At 46.7% G+C, this 22963-nt stretch overlaps 1 long non-coding RNA gene across 1 annotated transcript; it reads left to right on the forward strand.

Annotated features, from left to right (window-relative positions):
• The first annotated feature begins 4719 nt into the window (after positions 1–4719).
• On the forward strand, positions 4720–22745 carry LOC144723947 (uncharacterized). Its single transcript, XR_013586422.1, has 2 exons — positions 4720–4811; positions 14310–22745. It is a non-coding gene; the product is annotated as an uncharacterized LOC144723947 (long non-coding RNA).
• The last annotated feature ends 218 nt before the right edge of the window (positions 22746–22963 follow it).

Genomic DNA, 22963 nt, shown 5'->3' on the forward strand with positions numbered 1-22963 from the left:
CTCAGTTAATCTCACATTGTCACAATTAACACATTTACATAGGTCAGTGCAGGCCAGGCCAGCCTTGTGGCATGAGCACCTTCCTCCTGTACAAGTACCAGACTTACACCCACAGTGGAATGACCCCAAAATCTGTTGAGGAGCTGGATCTTTAGTCATCCATGATATGATGAGATTACCATCCTTGACAATCCATCCAAAGCCGTCTGGACTGGGAGCATTTATAAAAGGATCCAATGCTCTCCTGTGGATTGCAGCTTGGAAGTTAGCACGCTTGAAGTGCTCTGTTAGTGCATCTTTTGTTGGAGGTAATGCCTGTTCGGAAGAGGCCTGGACACATAACCTATTGTATCTGGCCAAATTAACATCTGATACCTTTTCTCCATACAGCTCACACACAAAACGTTCTATGGTCACAAATGTGGTGCTGTCCATTTCAAATTGCCTCCCAAGAGCAACAAATGCACTGATGTACTCTGCATTTCCAGACACTATATTTAGTGGTTTCTCTTTTCCTTTCCCATAAAAGGAACTAGTTGAGTTACAGCCAGTGAATTAGGCCGCTGTCGGTAGTCTAAAAGAGGCCTAGAAATAGGGTTTCGTTCCACCAAGTGGGGCACTACCTACTTTTTTATATTTAATATCAGAAATATATAGAGATTCCTTAGGAAAAAGTTATCCACACACAACCTTGCAGTTTTTGAGAAAAATGGAAACCAATGGGAATTTTGCATTTTCAAACCTGTTTATCATATAAACCCAAAAATGCAGAATTACCACTTGAAGTACAAAATAAACCAGTTTGAAATGTGTGATATACCTGAAGTTGCTATCTATGCACAGTAAACATGATAAGATTATCAAGAAAACTTCTACTGTAGCATTAACATCCCAATTACTTCTCATTATGTTGTTCCAATTCAAAGGTAATATTTGAGGTAAAATCTGAATAACAAATATAATTAAGCCAAAATATAATATATAAAAAAAACACTTTTCAAAATAACACATTTAATGGTGAATTGTCAATTCGCATACACGAGCAGTATTTGCACTACATGTACATATTCACAGGAATGATTATTGTAAACAAGATTTAATTTTGATTGATTTATATTAAATATTTATGTCCTATATTAATTTTATTATCATATACACATCACTAAATATCAAGATCACTGTCCTCACTATGAGATTCACATGAAACAATATCCTCAGTTAATCTCACATTGTCACAATTAACACATTTTCATAGGTCAGTGCAGGCCAGGCCAGTCTTGTGGCATGAGCACCTTCCTCCTGTACAAGTACCAGACTTACACCCACAGTGGAATGACCCCAAAATCTGTTGAGGAGCTGGATCTTTAGTCATCCATGATATGATGAGATTACCATCCTTGACAATCCATCCAAAGCCGTCTGGACTGGGAGCATTTATAAAAGGATCCAATGCTTTCCTGTGGATTGCAGCTTGGTAGTTAGCACGCTTGAAGTGCTCTGTTAGTGCATCTTTTGTTGGAGGTAATGCCTGTTCGGAAGAGGCCTGGACACAGAACCTATTGTATCTGGCCAAATTAACATCTGATACCTTTTCTCCATACAGCTCACACACAAAACGTTCTATGGTCACAAATGTGGTGCTGTCCATTTCAAATTGCCTCCCAAGAGCAACAAATGCACTGATGTACTCTGCATTTCCAGACACTATATTTAGTGGTTTCTCTTTTCCTTTCCCATAAAAGGAACTAGTTGAGTCACAGCCAGTAAATGTGTGTAGTCATATCAGTGCCTCTGTTAATGAAGGACCCAAAGCAGAACCAATAGCCTGGAGATCTAACATTATTTGCCTGTCTTTGTTCCTGTCAGAAAGTACATCTTTGCTGAGGGAAGCTTAGCCATTATTGAAAGTGAAATGATAGCAACATCAGTGTCAGGACTGGATGATTATCTTATTATAAAGTTCACTCCAGGCATGTTTTGCATGAAGTAGGAGCCTCGTGTCAGCTTCTTCATGGTCACAAGTCAAAGATTCTACCTCCTTGACAGACATAATGCCATCTTTAAGAATGAGTTGACATACATTTCTGTGTGCCAAAAAGATAGCTATGTCTTTTCCAGCTGCTTGTAAAGGCACAGTTCTCCATGTCTCAAAGAGAAAGTCTGTCAAGGCTTCTTTATTTTAACCACTGGCTAGAAACTTGGTCCACTGACTTGGAGTCTTCTGCTTGATGCTGTATATTTGCAGTAATTGTTGTCCAGCAACAGCACGTCTTGATCGTTCAGCATTTTTGATGCTCACTGCCGGGTAGCGATCAATGACAAAATCGACCCTTGGACAACTGAACTTTCTACCCATCTTAATCATAAGTTGAAGAAGATCATCAGCAAGCTCATCGAATGTGTCTGGTATATTCTTGAGACTCCTGATCAATGCCATGCCATCTATCAGTAGGGCACCATTATCACCAACAGTCTTGTTCACATGGCAGTCCTTGTGCTTTGATTCTAAACAAGCTAGAAGAGCAGCCTTATTTATTTTGGCTAATGAGTCATCAGTGCTTGCTAGCGGGGATGAGATATTGCCAAGTGAATATGTCATAATCTCTTTCAAGTTTACAGATCGGGATTGACGTATCACTAACAGTCGTGCAAAGAGTCTCCTGTCATTTTTTTAAAAGACTTGATTTCCATCTTTTGTCTTGGATGATTTCTTCATTTGATCCCCAAACGTTGTGAGCTTCAAGGACTTTATTGGAGAGAATAAGTCTGTTTTTGATGACTGGACTCGATCTTGGATGAAAATTTTCAGAGCTGTTTCATCTTTATCACAAGCACTTTGTATGTCATCTCTGACAGTCTTTGTAGCAACAACACCAGAGCTAATACATACAAGATCTTCACGACGCAGGAAGGGATTGATCATAGACTCAACCGCTGAAGCCAAAGATATAACAGCAGCATTGTCTTTTGCAATTCTTGTTGCATCCAACTCTTTATGACCCCTCTCTTCATGTTGGATTCCAGCCATCATTTCACACTGCCTTGTGATTGCAGTGTGGATGAGTCTTTGAAAGATTGATCATCTCGACCCAATATGCTGATAGGTACCTTGCATAATTTTGGCGGTCATATGCAAAATACCATGCCAGCATACGTCTCACTGTTGCTAAGTGAAGGCTCCAGTCAGAGTCTCTGGTTGCTCTCATGAAAATCAGAAACAGTTGAACCATTTCAATGTATGAGCTCCAAAGTCCAAAGGTGGTATTAACAGAGTTCATCTCATGTACATATCTATCATAGCAGGACAGCATATCTGATAATGTCAGACACTGAGTTAGATGAAAATCCTGCCTCAGACTTGTACTCTCGTACTAGATCTTCCATGGCTGATATGTAACGAGTGTGCTGTTGCTCAACCGCAAAAAAGCAATGAAAATAAGCAATGAAAAAGCAACAAAAAAACGACAAAAACATGACAAAAAGCCACAAAAAGTGACACAAAAACGTGACGAAAACGCAACAAAAATGTGACAAAAACGCGGCAACAATGTGACAACAAAGTTACAATCACTTTAGTAGGTCATAGCTTTCAAATGAGGCATTACGCTGAGAGTGCCTTGGTTTTTATGTTTTTTTAGGCATTACACTGTTGCTCTCCAGTTGAGAAGATTTTAGATTTGGGTAAAGCCAAAATGGAAAAAATGCACTCGGTTCAGGCAGGGGGTAAGAGATTAATTAACATGCATTGTCACGACCAAATAAACAAGTACTGTAATTAATTAAATTTGAATATCAGATGTCACTGAAATTTAATTTTAAATAGTCTTGGTCCTTTTGTATGTATAGAAAAATGTGAAGGGCACCAAGAGCATTAGATAGGACATGTATATTTAAAGCCCTACCTTCTATAGAGAAATAATTTGATTATGGAATTACATTGCATTCACACGCAATATGTAAATGTAATTGGAGTGACCCACCATCTTTTCCGACATGAAGAATACACTTTACGGGTGTTAATCGAGCTTGATCGCCGCTATCAGATGAAGCTGCGCTGCTTACGTCTTCCTCCATGTTTACATGTGTGTAGTGATATTGGCTTGATTTTGGCTCTGACCTACTTACATTTTCGATGCTGATTGGTTGAAAATCTAGCTCAAAAGTTTTATATGTCTCAATACGCAGTCAATATAGTGCGCCAATAAATTACACTTTTCTCATTAACTGCAGGATAATGCGTGGAGAACTTTTTGCTTGGATACCTTTTATTAACGTTGAACATATTGAGCAAAATAAAAAGTAGTGCCCCGTTTGTCGGAACGAAACTGAACGATACAGCTCACGTACAGCGGCCTATGATGACGATTGCTTGTGTTGCGATCAAAACGTCGTGATATCTTTATTTTATTTTTTCTACGTGGCTTTACCAAAAGACCCAAAGAATATAAATCAAAATAGCTTGCTTATAATCGCTAAATATTGATCCCCTTAATGCGGGCATCGCCAAATGCACAAAGCATGTTAAAAGTGTTTACATTTAATTCAATACATATATAAACACCCAGCTCTGTCATTCTGTAACTGTGATTAACGCGACACGGATTGGTTGAAGTGCGTCACGGGACGGCGAGCATGCAGCGAACCAGAGGTGCGCCCCTCCCAAACATGTACGCCCCCAGATTGGTTGAAGTGCGTCACGTGACCACGAGCTGCCCACTTCCTGTTGTTGTGGTGCGTCCCGCACCTCGGAGCCCCGAGAAGCAGCAAGATCACGGCCACAGCATCGGAGGCGCAGCCACGGAAAGATGACGGTCGATCCACTCATACACGGCTCACTCATACACACAGCTCACTCATACACACAGCTCATTCACACTCACTCACACACAATCGCATGCAGCTCAGAGGAGACGAGTCAGTGAGCGTGAGGAGACGGGTGAGTGAGACTCAGGAGACGGCTGAGTGACAGTGAGGAGACGGATGAGTGAGAGTTAGGCAGAGCCGTGCTCTGTCCACTGCTGCGCTGAGGGACCCCGTGCTCTCCACTGCTGGCTTGAGGGAGAGCCGTGCTCTGTCCACGGCTGCCCTGAGGGAGAGCCACACTCTCTCCGCTGCTGCCCTGAGGGAGAGCCGTGATCTGTCCACGGCTGCCCTGAGGAAGAGCCGCGCTATCTCCACTGCTGCCGTGAGGGAGACAGACTCACTCTCTCCGCTGCTGCCCTGAGGGAGAGCCGTGCTCTCTCCACTGCTGCCCTGAGGCAGAGCCGTGCCCTGTCCACTGTTGCCTTGGGGCAAAGCCTCACTCTCTCCGCTGCTGCCCTGAGGGAGAGCCGTGCTCTGTCCGCTGCTGCCCTGAGGGAGAGCCGCGCTCTCTCCACTGCTGGCCTGGGGGAGAGCCGCGCTCTCTCCGCTGCTGCCCTGAGGGAGAGCCTCGCTCTGTCCACTGCTGCCCTGAGGCAGAGCCTTGCTCTGTCCACTGCTGCCCTGGGGCAGAGCCGCGCTCTCTCCGCTGCTGTCCTGAGGGAGAGCCGTGCTCCGCTGCCCTGAGGGAGAGCCGTGCTCTGTCCACTGCTGCCCTGAGGCAGAGCCGTGCTCTATCCACTGCTGCCCTGAGGGAGAGCCGTGCTCCGTCCGCTGCTGCCCTGAGGGAGAGCCGCGCTCTCTCCACTGCTGACCTGGGGGAGAGACGCGCTCTCTCCCCTGCTGCCCTGAGGCAGAGCCGTGCTCCGTCTACTGCTACCCTGAGGGAGAGCCGTGCTACGTCCACTGCTGCCCTAAGGGAGAGCCGCGCTCTCTCCACTGCTGCCCTAAGGGAGAGCCTCGCTCTGTCCACTGCTGCCCTGAGGCAGAGCCTTGCTCTGTCCACTGCTGCCCTGGGGCAGAGCTGCGCTCTCTCCGCTGCTGCCCTTAGGGAGAGCCGTACTCCGTTCGCTGCTGCCCTGAGGGAGAGCCGTGCTCTGTCCACAGCTGCCCTGAGGAAGAGCCACGCTCTCTCCACTGCTGCCCTGAGGGAGAGCCGTGATCTGTCCACGGCTGCCCTGAGGAAGAGCCGCGCTATCTCCACTGCTGCCGTGAGGGAGACAGATTCACTCTCTCCGCTGCTGCCCTGAGGGAGAGCCGCGCTCTCTCCACTGCTGCCCTGAGGCAGAGCCGTGCTCTGTCCACTGTTGCCTTGGGGCAGAGCCTTGCTCTGTCCACTGCTGCCCTGAGGCAGAGCCTTGCTCTGTCCACTGCTGGCCTGGGGGAGAGCCGCGCTCTCTCCGCTGCTGCCCTGAGGGAGAGCCTCGCTCTGTCCACTGCTGCCCTGAGGCAGAGCCTTGCTCTGTCCACTGCTGCCCTGGGGCAGAGCCGCGCTCTCTCCGCTGCTGTCCTGAGGGAGAGCCGTGCTCCGCTGCCCTGAGGGAGAGCCGTGCTCTGTCCACTGCTGCCCTGAGGCAGAGCCGTGCTCTATCCACTGCTGCCCTGAGGGAGAGCCGTGCTCCGTCCGCTGCTGCCCTGAGGGAGAGCCGCGCTCTCTCCACTGCTGACCTGGGGGAGAGACGCGCTCTCTCCCCTGCTGCCCTGAGGCAGAGCTGTGCTCCGTCTACTGCTACCCTGAGGGAGAGCCGTGCTACGTCCACTGCTGCCCTGAGGGAGAGCCGCGCTCTCTCCACTGCTGCCCTAAGGGAGAGCCTCGCTCTGTCCACTGCTGCCCTGAGGCAGAGCCTTGCTCTGTCCACTGCTGCCCTGGGGCAGAGCTGCGCTCTCTCCGCTGCTGCCCTTAGGGAGAGCCGTACTCCGTTCGCTGCTGCCCTGAGGGAGAGCCGTGCTCTGTCCACAGCTGCCCTGAGGAAGAGCCACGCTCTCTCCACTGCTGCCCTGAGGGAGAGCCGTGATCTGTCCACGGCTGCCCTGAGGAAGAGCCGCGCTATCTCCACTGCTGCCGTGAGGGAGACAGATTCACTCTCTCCGCTGCTGCCCTGAGGGAGAGCCGCGCTCTCTCCACTGCTGCCCTGAGGCAGAGCCGTGCTCTGTCCACTGTTGCCTTGGGGCAGAGCCTCGCTCTCTCCGCTGCTGCCCTGAGGCAGAGCCGTGCTCCCTCCGCTGCTGCTCTGAGGGAGAGCCGCGCTCTCTCCACTGCTGGTCTGGGGGAGAGCCGCGCTCTCTCCACTGCTGGTCTGGGGGAGAGCCGCGCTCTCTCCGCTGCTGCCCTGAGTAAAAGCCTCGCTCTGTCCACTGCTGCCCTGAGGCAGAGCCTTGCTCTGTCAACTGCTGCCCTGGGGCAGAGCCACGCTCTCTCCGCTGCTGCCCTGAGGGAGAGCCGTGCTCCGCTCGCTGCTGCCCTGATGGTGAGCCGTGCTCTGTCCACAGCTGCCCTGAGGAAGAGCCACGCTCTCTCCACTGCTGCCCTGAGGGAGAGCCATGATCTGTCCACGGCTGCCCTGAGGAAGAGCCGCGCTCTCTCCATTGCTGCCGTGAGGGAGACAGACTCACTCTCTCCGCTGCTGCCCTGAGGGAGAGCCTCGCTCTGTCCACTGCTGCCCTGAGGCAGAGCCTTGCTCTGTCAACTGCTGCCCTGGGGCAGAGCCGCGCTCTCTCCGCTGCTGCCCTGAGGGAGAGCCGTGCTCTGTCCACAGCTGCCCTGAGGAAGAGCCACGCTCTCTCCACTACTGCCCTGAGGGAGAGCCGTGATCTGTCCACGGCTGCCCAGAGGAATAGCCGCGCTATCTCCACTGCTGCCGTGAGGGAGACAGACTCACTCTCTCCACTGCTGTCCTGAGGCAGAGCCGTCCTCTGTCCACTGTTGCCTTGGGGCAGAGCCTCGCTTTCTCCGCTGCTGCCCTGAGGGAGAGCCGTGCTCCGTCTGCTGCTGCCCTGAGGGAGAGCCGCGCTCTCTCCACTGCTGGCCTGGGGGAGAGCCGCGCTCTCTCCGCTGCTGCCCTGAGGCAGAGCCGTGCTCCGTCCACTGCTGCCCTGAGGGAGAGCCGTGCTACGCCCACTGCTCCCCTGAGGGAGAGCCGCGCTCTCTCCACTGCTGCCTTGAGGGAGACAGACTCACTCTCTCCGCTGCTGCCCTGAGGGAGAGCCGCGCTCTGTCCATTGCTGCCCTGAGGCAGAGCCGTGCTCCGTCCACTGCTGCCCTGAGGGAGAGCCGTGCTATGCCCACTACTCCCCTTTCAGAGCAAACTACAGCATCACCAAAATCTCGAAATTCCAAAAAATAAATGTATTTATCCATATTATAGGTTTTTTGGGTTAGACCACGTAAATATAAATGTGGCATTAAACCCGCAACCACCCGACAGCCAATTAATAAGGTTTGTCATGTCAACAAAACATGCCAATTCGTTATGGGTACAGCACACCACTGTTTCGCCAGTAATTACAACTATCATCATCAGGCGACAGCAATATTTGTGGAGAAATCCTCCTGGTTCATTCTTAAAAAGAGGGATACATGTGATGTCGTCATTTGTGAGGCAATCAGGTGTGAAGGCCAGGGGAAGGAGTTAATGTATGCACATAAATTACAATGTACTTGAAAATACATTTGTACAAATGTATTCAGGAGAGATTTTGTGGTCATTGAGCCAAAATGTAAGTTATTTTGAGTGATATTTACAAACCGCCCCTATTGGCTTTCCTGAAAAAAAAATCATTCACATATTCTTTAAACACTTTTCGATAAAATTAGTCTTAGCCATGACTGGAATTTGTTCATGTTCCCAGCTTCGGAGAAAAATGCAAAGTCAAAATGGGTGACCAGATATTTTCATAAAGACCAATTAACAAACCTCCCACATTATCACGAGGCCGGCTTTATTGTTTTACACATCTCATCAGCCACACCCTTCCAGGAGTGCATGGTTTACCAGTTATGGGTTAAATTTATGAGACACTGAATGTAGAAACTGGTCAAGCGTTTACTTGTATTAAGCTAATGCCACTGACACAAATTTCAGTTTTAACAATGGGAATGCAACTCCAACGCCGCTTGGAGAGCTGAATGGAGTTCAAAACAACTCGCAAACAAATATCGCCTTGTGAAAGACCCAACGCAGAAGATCCCTGGGTGTGATCTTACACAAATGTCTCGACCTCGCTGTGCGCTGCATTGCACCACTATCCGAGTAGATAACCTCGCGTTCAATAAACCTTCAGAGCCAGGGTGAACATCCGACTCCAACCATATTTAATGAATTGAACGAGGTAAAATTGATGGAAAAACACAGCACAAATACAGCATCTGGTAATATTTGGTAATATCAATACAATGAATGAACACTACAGCATCATAACATTGTCTTAGATAACATGAAACTCAGCAATAGATCCAGGAATGACCAGGCATCCACATTAGTACTGAACAGCTATACAAGAGAGTAAGCTACTGTGTTAAGCAAGGGCACATCGTGTGATCACCATGCTGCAGCCTAAATGTACAGCACTACACATTATACTGAACTGTGGATGAGATATTTCGTCATCCTTGCTCTCAAGATCGCAATAGAGTTGAATGGGTACGAGTCTGACTCGACTTATACAATTACAAGTAACATTTACAATAAGGCAAGTGGCAGGCTTCGTTGTTAACTAGGCCTCATATTTATCATAACAATGTAACAGCATTATAACGGTCATTCTAACATTATAACAGCATTCCCAATATTATAAGAACATAAACGGACATACAGACAATGCTTCTTAAAGTCCAACAATGAACAGTTACAGCTGTCTTCACGGAGACAATATTTGTGCCACCATTTTGAACTCTGTGTAAAGGCTGGCCCCTGCCTCGTGGCTGAGAGGCTGTCAAATCGTAACTTCCTGGTCACGTGACCAAACTCAGCATAAAAAACAGGAAATTTCTGTGTACACACACACCCCCACTCCTGCCGTGGAGCAAAACACCTACCGTGAGGCAGAACAATCCCTGTCAAGTATCTAGGAGATACCACCATTTATTTTCTATCTCATAAACAAATGTATAACAACTTCAACGGGTCAACTTATTTGTCCATATCTTTGCGAGAGAGAAGTAGTACTGTCTCGACTATGGGCCTGACGAAAGTTCTTGCAACACCTTGCTTCACAACCATAACCTCGACCTTTCGAACTTTTCCATCGGCACTGGGAATTGTCTTGAGGATGCGGCCCATTGGCCACTCATTCTGTTTGACTTGGTTGTCCTTCAGTAGGACGAGGTCACCTTCTTGGATGTCTGGTCTGTTCGACTGCCACTTGCTGCGCACTTGAAGTGTCGTAAGGTACTAATTTTTCTAGCGATGCCAGAACACGTTGGCGAAGCTCTGTACTTGTCTCCATTGACGTCTGTAGAAGTCTGCAGTGCTGACCTCCTCGGTGGGTGCTGTGAGCACGTCTGTCTTCTGGGTAAGAATTGTAGCAGGAGTCAAGATGAATGGTGACTCCGGATCAGTTGAGATGGGGATCAGGGGTCTTGAGTTAATTATGGCTGAGACCTCTACCATGAGAGTGGTCAGTACTTCATGAGAGAGCTGTGTGGACCCGACATCACACAGCATGGAGTCGAAAATGCGTCGAGCAATCCCGATCATACGTTCCCAGGCTCCACCCATATGTGAAGAGTGAGGAGGATTGAAGATCCATGTGCAACCTTGGTCACTAAGGTATTTCCCTACAGAATCGTCTTCAACATTCTCCATACTGATGTTAAGCTCTTTACATGCTCCAGTGAAATTGGTTCCACAATCAGAACGGAGTTGCTTGGCTGGCCCTCTGATGGCGAAGAATCCCCGGAGTGCATTTATAAAGCTCGAAAAGTACATGGACTCGATGACTTTGATGTGCACTGCTCGTGTAATCATACAGGTGAACAGCACTGCCCAACGTTTGTTGTTCGTGAGCCCTCCTCTGGTGCGATGACTGCCCACAGTCCAAACACGTCGATCCCTACAGAGGTGAAGGGAGGTTCCATACTGAGTCGATCGTCTGGGAGGTCTGCCATTTTCTGCTCTTCCTGTTTTCCATGTAGCTTGTAACACCTGATACACTTGTGGATTGTGCTGGTGATGCACCCCTTTGCTCCAACGATCCACAACCCTGCAGATCGGATTGCTCCTTCTGTGAAGTGCCGACTTTGGTGCTTGACCTTCTTGTAGTAGTAGTGCACGAGTAAAATTGCGATGTGGCTCTGGCTCGGGATTATAAGGGGGTTTCATTCATTCTCATCTAATTTTGCATTCCCTAGCCGACCACCAATCCTGAGCAAGCTGTCTTTGTCCATCCTGGGGTTTAACTTCATGAGAGTGCTGACCCTAGGAAGGTCTTCTCTCTTGTTGATGGACTTGATCTCACTTGCATAAGCTGCCTGTTGCACACAGCGGAAGATTGATTTCCTTGTTCTAGAAAGCTCATCTTCAGTGTGTGGCACTGTGCAGTGATGCCACCCATTGCAGCTACCAGTGGTGCCTCTCATCGGGCGATGGAAGCAGTCTGCGATATGCGTTAGATGTGCTATCGCTAGCACGAGCGTCGTCCATTTCCAGTAATGTTCAAATGGTGTGGACTCAGTGGACTTCTTGGTTGCACATTTGTGACCAAAGTTGTCACTTGAGGACGAATCTACTTCTCTGACTCGGGCTCTACGAGTCCAAAGGTTTCTTTGGTAGTACATGGGCCACCGTCACGTCGTAAGAGGAATGCTGGACCCATCAGCCAGATGGTTTACTTTAACAGAGTTGCAGGGATGGACCTAGTTACGAGATCTGCTGGATTCTGCTCAGTTGGAACGTAATTCCATTGCTCTGGCTGCATCGATCTCCTGATGCGTTCCACCCTGTTGCTGATGTAGGTGTAGAACCTTCTGGTTTGGTTGTGTATGTAGCCTAGTACGACCTTATTTTCCATGTAGAACTTGACCACATCCAGTTTAACGTCCAATTCGTCTAAGATCAGTTCCGCCACTTCTGTAGCTAGAACGGCTCCACACAGCTCGAGCCTTGGGATGGTATGTTCTGGTTGTGGAGCCAATTTGACCTTGCCTAATATGAACCCAACATGCTGGATCCCTTCTGTGCTTGTGGTTTGTAGGTAAGTTACGGCTGCTATGGCCATCGTAGAAGCATCTGCAAACACATGTAACTCCTTCCGTTGGGTTACGGAAAGGGATGTGGGTGTGTAGGAATGTGGAATCTGTAGCTGCTCAAGTGCCTGTAAGGAATTTCTCCAAGTTTCCCATTTTTGTTGCCGTTCCTCAGGCAACAGGCTATCCCAGTCTTGTGTATCAGCACAAAGGTCTCTGAGTATCCAACGGCCTTGAATGGTGACCAGCGCTACAAATCCTAGTGGATCATACAGGCTGTTTACCATCGACAAGATGCCACGTCACGTGTAAGGTTTCTCTCCAATTGATACTCGGAATGTGAATATGTCCGCTTTCAGGTCTCAACTCAGTTCAAGGCTGCGTTGGATTGGTGGTGTGTCGACGTTAAGGTCCTAGTCTTTAAAGTCTTTTTAACGATCGTCTGAAGGAAACGCTTCTGGACTGGAAATCCCCGTGGTGCTAAACATAAAATTCGGGTCATTTCTGGTCCTAGCCAGGTTGTGGATAAACTTTGAGAAAAACGAGAATGGGGGTGGGGGGGGGAATGCAACCTGATGCTCTGACTTGTATCTTGAACTCGCTCATTTTTCCTGCACGTCAAATGGCAATTTCTCTACGATGGGGTTCACGCTATAGTATTCAAGAAAATGAGACCTGGTAAATAGGGGTCAGCCAGGGCTGATTTCCGGCTCCATCAAAAGATCTCCAAGCTCTCGTAACCTTTTATTGTCTCGACCAGATATTTTGGAAAGCTTTGCAACTACTTGAAGAGAGCCTTCTCAATGGTTTCTGGGCTAACATAGCACTCCTCGAGCCTCTCCCACACCGCATGCAGGCTTGAGACAGGGTCGTCTATGTTTGCCAACCGGATCCTTTTTGCGTACTCTGCAGATTCGTTTGCTAACCATTTCACCAACAGGTCGCGTTCTTCGCTTGCAGAAATGTCTGCATTTCTGATTGCATTCCTGAAGGTAGATCTCCAAGCTTGATAGTTCTCAGAGTGGTCATCAAACTTAACGAGTCCTGTGTTGATTAGTTCGCAGTGAGCCAGGTACCTAACAAAGTCCCCTATGCCTGCTGATCCAGGGTATGTCCATACTGGCGTTTGTGAAGTGCCATTATTGGCTATATTGCCTTGCATGCCGTCATTCGTGATTGTGTTGGATTGTGGGCCCAAAGGGTTTCGATCACGTTGGTTTGATCCCTTTTTGACACTGTCTGGAATGTAGGTCTGACTTGGTGCATTCATGTCTGACCCGACGTGTGCGATGCTGAGTCGGCGACTAACTGCCAGGGCAGGATATGCATTTCCACCATTCCCGTAGACAGCATTCATGTTCATTCGATGTGGAGATGGCGATGCCTCAACGTCCACCCTTTGTTCAGTATCGTTTGGTGGAGGAACATTAGTGAATTGTTCAGACCAGTCCAAAATATTTTTTTCTGGTAAGTTGATCATGGTCCTTGACAGGCATCAGAGTGCCAAACTCACTCCAATTCTCTTCTTTATCCAGATTGGCTGCTGCTTCGAGCACCTCTGCCTGGGCCTTTGCAGCAGCTGCTTCCTTTTTTAGTTGTAGGGTGCTTAACTTAGCATCCAGCTCAATTTTCTTCCATGTGGCAGTAGCCACTAATATATCCCCTTGTTCTTCGAGCTCTGCTTTCCTCTATGCGGCAATAGCTACTAATGCACTCTCTTGTTCTTCAAGCTCTGCTTTCCTCCGTGCAGCAGAAATTGCTATGCTTGTTTCTTCTTGCTCTGCTTTCCTCCGTGCGGCAGCAGTTGCTATGCTTGATTATTCTTGTATGCGGGCCTTTTCAATTAACATGGCTTCCTCTTCAGCCATGTAGGAGTTAAGGGCATTTGCTGCTTATATTCCACTTGGCGCGGCTTGGCTCCGCCTTAACCACGCCTTCCTTCTCGAATCCACCAGAGGGTTCCAGGGGCTTCTCCACGAGGTCTACCCTGACCCTTGCCCCAGTTCCTTCACCTTGCCGGCACACCCATGTATATGCTCAATGGCGTGTGCGCTAAGCAAGTTGCAGCTGCTGTAAAACAGTCAGCGCTATGTCACTACAAATATAACACAAAAAATTCGGGATTATGTTTCGGACAATCATTCGAACTCTACTCCGAACTTAAAAAATATACACCTGTATCACTTTTCACAAAACAAAAACGACAATAAGTAACAAATATTAAAACGATTAAATAAAAATACATTTTTCTTATTGACATTTTCAGGAAACTCGCCAAAAGATCTGCTGCATGTTGGAATGACTAGCAAGGCGATGTGGAAGTGTCACTGTTGCACTGCAGGGACACCCATGACGCTGTCGCCGATGGATGACGACGCTGTCGCCGATGGATGACGACGCTGTCGCCGATGGATGACGACGCTGTCGCCGATGGATGACGACGCTGTCGCCGATGGGTGACGACGCTGTCGCCGATGGATGACGACGCTGTCGCCGATGGATGACGACGCTGTCGCCGATGGAGGACGACGCTGTCGCCGATGGATGACGACGCTGTCGCCGATGGATGACGACGCAGCCTCATTGGGTGGCTTCTTGTTTGATGACCGCATGCCGTATTGAAATTTCGTTCACGAAATTCGATTTCCCATAATTTTTTAATTACATTAACGCGAAATTTCGTAATACCGGACGTTCGTAAATCGAGGGATACCTGTGTAGTGGATTAAACTGAGTCGCAGATGTACTTCTTAGAGGCAACATATTTATTACACCAACATGTAATACATGAAGGGGTAGTTGCCCCTTTACCAGATAAGTTTCCTGCTACCTCTCTCCCATTACATATTTCTTTGCTTCCTCTTAGTACCTTTCATGCGACGGTCAATGGTATGGTGTACAGCAGATTGTATAATAATAAATAGTATAATAGTGTAATGTCTAATATAATGTATAAGGTAATATATAGTATCGTAATGGTATAGTGAATATACAGCAGTGTGGTATACAGTAGGGTTTGTAGAATAATACATAGTGTAATATTACAATGTATAGTCTAAGGTATAGGGTAGTGTATCGTAACGCAGTGTATGATTCAATGTTGGGGTTTGTCTATGGCAGTGTATAGTACGGGGTATAGTCGTGTGATGTAGAAAAAAGTTTAGTTGGAAGCATTATATTTTTAGCGACGTATAAGTGTAATGTATAATGACTTATTGTTAGTAGCTCAGCTTATTGGAGAGTATATTGATTATATTGATGTAGTTTATATACATATATTTTTATCGGTTCACTATATGGTAGTCATTATATAGTGTAGTGTATACCCAGTTACTTAATGTTGATAGCTTAGCTTATTGGAGAGTATATTGAGTACATTGATTATATGGATGTAGTTTATACTTAGTTTTTTCACATCGGTTTATTGTATGGTAGTAGGGTAGAAGCAGTTCTTTAGTGTCAATATGCTAAATTCCTCTGTTGATATGTAAACTCAGCTTATTGGAGAGAATATTGAGTTTATTGATTATATTGATGTAGTTTATATTTTAGTTTTTATCGGTTCACTATATGGTAGTCATTATATAGTGTAGTGTATACCCAGTTAATGTTAATAGCTCAGCTTATTGGAGAGTATATTGAGTACATTGATTATATTTATGTAGTTTATACCTAGTTTTTTTCACATCAGTTTATTGTATGGTAGTAGGGTAGAAGCAGTTCTTTAGCGTCAATATACTAAATTCCTTTGTTGATACGTAAACCCCTTTGTCAAGGCGCTCTGCTCCTCCCACCCAGCTTAAAATACGCTGCCAAGCTTAGCAGTGTTCATTAGGATGCTGTCTTTCCGAGAGCTCTGTTCTTCACCTGAGGACGGCTGCTTGTGTTGTGGCCGAAACGTCGTGAGAATTGTATTATGGGTTTTTTTTCCCTTCTACGTGACTTTACCGAAAGATCCAAGAATATGAATCCCTGCAGTCATGAAAGCTTTAAATCGAGAATCGTTAAGTGTTAATGCTGCATGTCCGATCACCAGCCTTGTTGCAAACAAAGACAAAGATCCCCCGTATAGCCTGTAACAAACTGTTGGGGCAAGTGTTGTCAGCGAGCACCTACCAAGGCTGACACGGCACATAAGGGGGTGGCCAATACCACGCCTGGCTGCCTTTGTCTCCCTAGTGGCAATGTTTATACATTGCACCAGGTACTCATTTGAGGTTGAGTCGACTCGCTGCACATGCGTTCAGACAAGTTTGCCAACCGTCCACGTTATGGCTGGAGTTGAAATTGTGCACGAAATTAGCTTAATGACTGAAAATATAGGATCAACAAAGTATTTACTGCTTACAAATGTAGTGGTGTTATTTCACGCAGACAACTTATTTTTCTCCTGTGTCACTTTATTCATATAGAACTCCCCCCACGTTCAACACCACGTATCTCCGTCATAACTCTTCCTCTTCTACTGCTCGTCTGCTATGCTCTGCACGCTCTATCTCTCTCCGCTAGCCTGCTATGTTGCACTCTGCTAGCTTCTCCACTGCTAGCCTCTCACTATACAATCTAGATTCGAAGTTTTCGTGACTTCAGGGATCCATACTCTTTGGTTATTTCGGTAAAGTCACGTAGGTATAAAATAAAATTAATTAAATCACGACGTTTCGATTGCAACACGAACAATCATCATCAGGTGGGATAACCACAGCAAGAACATTTTTGCTGAAGTGGGAGAGAGAGTTACCGTGGTAAGAGGTTATATAGGTAAGAAAGCAGTTAGGGTTTTAATTGGTTAAAAACATTTAATAACAGTTAATAACATCCTTCCAATGATTGCTCAATTTGTATCTATCTTCTCGGTTGAAGTTATGTCTATGTTTATATATCTGGATGGCTTCATGAACAAACCTTTGAAAGTAGCCCGAAGGTTTGCAGAGTACCTTGGTCTCGGAAAAAAACAATATCATGCGAGCCCACAGCATTAAAACAATGGTCAGCCACGGCAGAGCTATTGGTTCTGCCGTGTTTCAGATCTGCCTTGTGTTCGCGAACACGGTCCGAGATATGTCGTTTCATTTCCTCAATGTAACAGCCACCACAGGTGCAACTTAGTTTGTAGGCTCCAGGATATTTATCATACATAGCAGGTGTTACCAGAAATATTTCCAAAATCTTAAACAAACAGAAGATCCAGGTCCGATTCAATACAGTACACAAAATCTGTGATCTAATCCCATTTGTAAAGGATGTCATTCCTGACATGCAATATCCTGGAGTCTACAAAACTGAGTTGTACCTGCGGTAGCAGTTACATTGGGAAAACAAAACAACATGTCTTGGACCGTGTTCGCGAACACAAGGCAGATCTGAAACACGACAGAACAAATACTTCTGCCATGGCTGACCATTGTTATAACACTGTGGGCTCGCATGATATTGTATTTGTTCCGAGACCAAGGTACTCTGCAAACCTTCGGGCTACTATCAAAGGTTTGTCCATGAAGCCATTCAGATATAAAAACATAGACATAACTTCAACCGAGAAGATGGATAGAAATTGAGCATCATTGGAAGGATTGTATTAACCAGGTAAAACTTTAAGTGTTTATGGTTCCATCATATCTGCCAGGTACTAGTCTATTTTTCGGAGTTAATTTCCCCCCCATCCCCAGCGTTCCCAGCCTCCCACTTCCAGCCCCGCCCACTTTCCCCCCCCAGCTTCAGATCCTCTCCCTGAGCGCTCACGCCCCCCCCCATCCCCCTACCCCCTCTCTCTCTCCCCCCTTGCTCCTCCCCCCCTTTCTTACCTATATAACCTCTTGTCAAGGCAGTTCTCTTGGCCACTGCATTGGCATTGTTGCTGCATTGCCAGTGCTGCTACATTGGCATTGTTGCTGCATTGGCATTGTTGCTGCATTGGCACTCGTGTACCGCCCATGCTCCTGGCGCTGTTGATACACTTGGGCTACGCCCAACCCCAAACCTTTATAAACAGTTTGCCTTTAGAGGCTGACTCCTTTGCCTGATGACTACTGCTTGTGTTGCGATCGAAACGTTGTGATTTGTTTTATTTTATTTATTACTACGTGACTTTACCGAAAGAACCAAAGAGTATGGATTCCTGCAGTCACAAAAGCTTCAAATCAAGATATCAGAGTATGTTTTTGTTTGCATTCTGACCGCAAGTATTGTGGTTAATGCAGACATGATACCTTGTAAAAGGTTTCAGTTTGGTGTTTTAACATCTTAACACATGTTTGTTGCCAGAAAAAAGGGGAAAACCTATTCTCATACTAAAATACAATCTATTTAACCTAATATGTGCACCATTAATGAGAGAAAATATTTGACATTCCCAAGATATATTTGTTTAAATCATGTTCAGTGAGCACAGTAGAGTATTTTAGGACACAAAATCCCTGGGAGTTGCATTATTAGGAACAAAAGTAGATTTCACCATTCTAACATTGTGTAAGCTGCTTACAGGATTTGAGCAGTTCAATGTGATACCCAGGACATGTATCACTAATGCAGATGCAAGCGCACATACGCAGCTCACATACATACATATATACACAAAGAAAAAGATACCCTATACAGCCTTCACCGGACTATTAGGGTAAGTGCTGTTCAGGAGCACCCGTGAAGGCCGGAATGACACACGAGGGGGTGGGTGGCCAGCACCACGCCCGGCTGCAATTGTCTCCCCGGTGATGTTTACTACACACCATATGTACTTTTTTGAGGCTGAGTCGACTTAGGGGAGGCCGAGGACCGGGTTCAGATAATCGTCCCTCGTGTTGGCCATGAGCGGGAATCGAAATCGCGTTGCCGGGTTGTAGCGCAGCATGTTAACTGCTCCACTCCTGCTCCAAAGACATAGACAAAGATCCCCCGTATAGCCTTAACACACTTTTGGGCCAAGTGCTGTTCGCGAACACCTATACCAACGCACGCACATACATGCATGCACAAGTTAGCACTCGCACAAAGAAACAACTATCTGTATTGCCACAGAGCCCTTTGTCTCGAATGCTGTTGCGTTACTGTTAGGGTCTGCCTGGCACATCAGGGGTGGTGTGGTCAGCACCACACCTCATACACTCTAACATCACTCAACACACACAAGTGCGTGTGCGCACCCTCATACGTCCATTCACTCTAAAGTCTGATTAGGCTGGTGGACCAACCGCACTTTTGGGGATTATCTGTTCAGGCCAGAATTAGACGTGGTAATGGGGTCAATATCTGGTCACACAGCTGTCATTGGCAAAGCATTTGTGTTGCATATCATACCATGTATCTAGGGTAAGTTAATATCAGATAAACTTACTGATGTGCATTACCAACAATTTATTGGTGACACTCATATCTACAATCGCATACACACGTATGTACATAAGCACACACCCCGAAATTCAAGGACAAAATTGTTCACAAATCACACCGTTACACTCGCACACGTGTGCACTATATCCTGCACAAAAACTAGCAGATGTCTCACGCCAGTGGTGGTGTTGCGTGGCCGACCTGAGCCACTGGCACATGATTCGTGAAGATCACTGGTAAACGGAGCTTGTGCGATGCATATGCCAACCGACCTAGGATGTCAGTATATGTGTAATAATCCTTCTTGAGACGGCTTCGGAATCAGTCCTTTTATTTCCACTTCCACAATACACTTTACTCACTCACTCTCCGTTGCTGGCAGACAACGGAGAGAGGACAGACTTCACACTAAGTCCCCACCGCGCACGTGGCACCCAGAGCCCCCGTACACGCGTGACCCTGCTCTTCTCGGTTCCCAGTCTGCTCTCGATCGTTCTCTCTCACTCTCTCTTAATCCCTTCGTCACGTGGTCCCCCCAGCCAATCGTTCATGGACAGCCTTGACCATTCTCGATGGTTCCCTGTCAATCCCGGGACCACGCCTCTCATCCGGCTCCCCATTAGCTGGGGCCCCGAATGGCTAGGCCAATCACTCCTGATGACATGCCGTGATCACGCCTGGGCCATGCTCCCTATCTCAACCCTTATTGGCTACAAGCAGGACCGGCAAGCCAATCCCCACGTGAACCCTCTATGGCTGTTATTACAAATGCATGAGAACTTCAATATCAGATTAATATAATACTATGTTCATCGTACGTGACTGGGCTAAGGCATTACACTTGTACATGATTTAGAAGGTCAAAAACATTTTTTGCCAGGAAGCCGCCCGGTCTGGCTACCAATCATCATCAACACGCCAAAATAAACTTTTGTTTAAAAATAACTGTGCAGGACATACATACCCAATAACGGGCACACAAACGACCTCTATAGACCAATTACTAAGCGATAATTCACGATATGACGCACATCTGCACAACGCTATTATTGGTCACATTTCATTCACTCGGTTTTTCCGCCTGAGATGCGTTTTTTCTCTCTCTAAACCTTTTGGCACAATTCTAACGCAGCTCCTCCCTGTCCCCTGAGCACACGTATCGCTTAAGACTGCAGCTTGAGTCACTTTGATGTGAGATAGGGTGCCCTTGAGGGTATCTCAATACATCCCTAATGCAACAAGACACTTTCACCCTTTGATGCTGACATCCAACAGTCAGCCAGCACTCCACAAAGTCTCTCTGCCCCCTCGTTACAGCCGCGACCACAGAATAAAATGCGATTCAGCGGAAAGTTACAGCACGTATACGACTGTCTAACCAACATCTCTAATATTGTTTTGTTTTCTCTTCGTGGAAAAAGGGTATTTTAAAAAATGGCCACGTACGTTCACGTGCAGTTTTAAGTGTGTTGCAGCTGCTGCAGTTATTTCACAGCTTACAGTGCTACAACTTTGGGTATGGACTGCTGAAAGAGTATTAATGAAATCACAGCCTTTATCGAAAGCAGGTGTTTTTTTACGTTACATTCCTAAGCCTCGAAAACAGGAAGAAGCCAACAATAGCGTACTAAGAAAAGCACCATATAAAACTCACACTGAACTCACACTGTTTTAAACAAATATATCAGAGACGACGTATCGGGCAATGGCCCTTGTATATCACATACATTTGTAATTGTGCACCACTGCCAACGCAGCAGCATCACCAAGCAATGTACAGTATTCCTGAACAAGGCCATTCGAACGAATCCTATAGAAACAGAAAACCCCCTGTAAGAGTGGCCTCTGTGGAGTTTGATGGGATCGTAAGACATTTTGCCAACCACAATGGCACCACTCCTACAAGACAAAGATCACGCATGTAGCCTTAAGAGACTGTCGGAGCAAGTGCTGTTAGCGAGTAGCACCAATGAAGGCCGGCACGGCACACGAGGGGGTGGGTGGCCAGCACTACACCCGGTCGCCTTTGTCTACCCAGTGGCGATGTTTAGACACCGCACCGGGTAATTATTTGAGGCCGAGTCCAGCTAGCGGATGCCCAGAACCGATTTAGATCATCGTCACTGGTGTTGGTGGCCGTGAGCGGGAACCGAACATCGGGTCGCGGGGTCCGGTGCGCAGCGCAGCGCTAAACCGCTACACCACACTGCTCGCCCCACATGTTGTGAACAAGGTATCCAGCTTTCACCGCAGCTTTAATGGTTTTTGCAAAAACAAAAAGCAACAACGCATGAAGTGGCCTTCTTCATGTCCGTGGTGGTGGTGTCGAACCGCCTCGCGGATCAGGAGTGGCACCGCTGCTCATAACAGGGCACGCAAGCGAGCACGGACGCTTCTGTGGGGGGAAACGATTCGAGGCGTGCGACTTGGCCAGAGCAGGAGGTAACCGTTGCACTATCAGCATGGCTGCAATTTGTTGTGTCCACAACAAGCCGTGTCGGGACTCGGATCGTAGTGTTGTTGCGTGCACGTACAACAACCGGATTATGATAAAAATGGTTAAATCTGCACTCGTTACCTGCGCAACGGGCAAAAGTCATCACGGGCACTCTCAATTTGGTGTTCTAAAAAAAATAAAGCCCTAAATGTAATGTTCTCGATGAAATAAAACAATAGCAGATGTGGCATATCACAATAGAACATTGCCTCGCATTTATTTTAAGCGCGTAGCCTGCTGCGTTATTACACTTTTCCGTGGATACCACAGTCAGAGTGCTCTGGACCCGCTGCGCGAAAATTAAATTGCGTTTAACACTGCCACCCAGAGGAGAAGAATAGAAAGCGTTCGATTGCACCAAACAGTGTGAGCTGTACTGGTGGGCCACGATCAACCCACTCAACGACCTGGACAGTTGCTGTGTTTCACATGCAGCACGTTACTGTATAGGGACTCCTTTACTTACGAACATTCGACTTACGAACTTTCAGAGATACAAACAAACCTGTCCGTATGTCATGTAGATGCCACATGAAGAACCAGTGGCATCTACATCTGCAGAAAATTAAGAACCAGTGGCATCTACAGGGGATTATACAACTTTTAAAACCATTCCCCGTGTTTTGTGTACATGCCATACAACTGCTTGACTAGTGACCCATGATTAATATTCACAATATTTAAAAAAATCGTTCTAAAACTCGAGGGGCAAATAGTGAAATCAGCAGTTTGGCTTTCAGTTTGGGTCAACGTGTGGAGAGACAAAGCCACTGTTTGGGATTATGGCACGAGATAGACGCATTTCAGTTGAGTGCTAATTTTTTGGAGCTTATCAACCGATTGTATGTGAATGAACGATAAAAATTATAATGATTTCAACCCTTTGTAACGTATTTTTTTTATCTCCAGAATTTGATCACACCGATTTGTTCATAACTATTCCAAGTAAAGAATCATATTTCTTAAGGGGTGTGTGGATCACGAGAGATTGTGTATGAGACATCCACCTACAGAATAGCTCATGAAGAAGTGCAGCAAGTAGGTTGCTGGCCATTCTGAGTGGAATATTTAGTGTAAGCCCTTAGGTGAAATTATCC

Source organism: Lampetra planeri, chromosome 19 (assembly GCF_965212315.1).
Source record: "Lampetra planeri chromosome 19, kcLamPlan1.2.h2, whole genome shotgun sequence".
NCBI lineage: Eukaryota > Metazoa > Chordata > Hyperoartia > Petromyzontiformes > Petromyzontidae > Lampetra > Lampetra planeri.